The sequence below is a fragment of the Myotis brandtii genome, unplaced genomic scaffold (assembly GCF_000412655.1).
Source record: "Myotis brandtii unplaced genomic scaffold, ASM41265v1 scaffold34, whole genome shotgun sequence".
NCBI lineage: Eukaryota > Metazoa > Chordata > Mammalia > Chiroptera > Vespertilionidae > Myotis > Myotis brandtii.
This window is the reverse complement of record NW_005363098.1, coordinates 3,823,827-3,824,619: the sequence shown is the minus strand read 5'-3', so window position 1 is coordinate 3,824,619 and position 793 is coordinate 3,823,827.

The window sequence follows — 793 nt, the reverse complement described above, 5'->3', positions numbered from 1 at the left end:
GAGGCCTGGTGCATGAAATTTGTGCATGGGGAGGGGGTCCCTCAGCCCAGCCTTCACCCTCTCCAATCCGGGATCCCTTGGGGGATGTCCGGCTGCTGGTTTAGGCCTGCAGGGATTGGGCCTAAACTGGCAGTTGGGCATCCCTCTCATAATCTGGGACCACTGGCTCCTAACCGCTCGCCTGCCTGCCAGCTTGATTGCCCCTAACTGCCTCTGTCTGCCGGCCTGATCACCCCCTAACTGCTCCCCTGCTGGCCTGATTGCCTCCTAATTGCCCTCCCCTGCTGGCCTGACCACCCTTAACTGCCCTCCCCTGCTGGCGATCTTGTGATGACATGGGGGTGGCCATCATGTGACCACATGGGGCCGCCATCTTGTGTGAGGGCATGACAGTCAATTTGCATATTACCGCTTTATTATATAGGATGTTAATATTGATAGAAAAATAAACCTATATATGTATTTTAAATGCACATCTTATGTTAATCTTATATAATAAAAGGCTAATATGCAAATCAACAGAATGGCGGAACAACTGGTCACTATGATGCACACTGACCACCAGAGGTCAGATACTCAATGCAGGAGCTGCTCCCTGGTGGTCAGAGTGCTCCCACAGGGGGAGCACTGCTCAGCCAGAAGCCCTGAGACTCTTTTGCCTCCACAGCAGTGTTAAGGATGTCCAACTGATGGCCTGTGGGGAGCAGGCCTAAGCCATCAGTCGGACATCCCCTGAGGGCTCTCAGACTGCAAGAGGGTGCAGGCTGGGCTGAGGGATGTGCCCCCCCCCCCC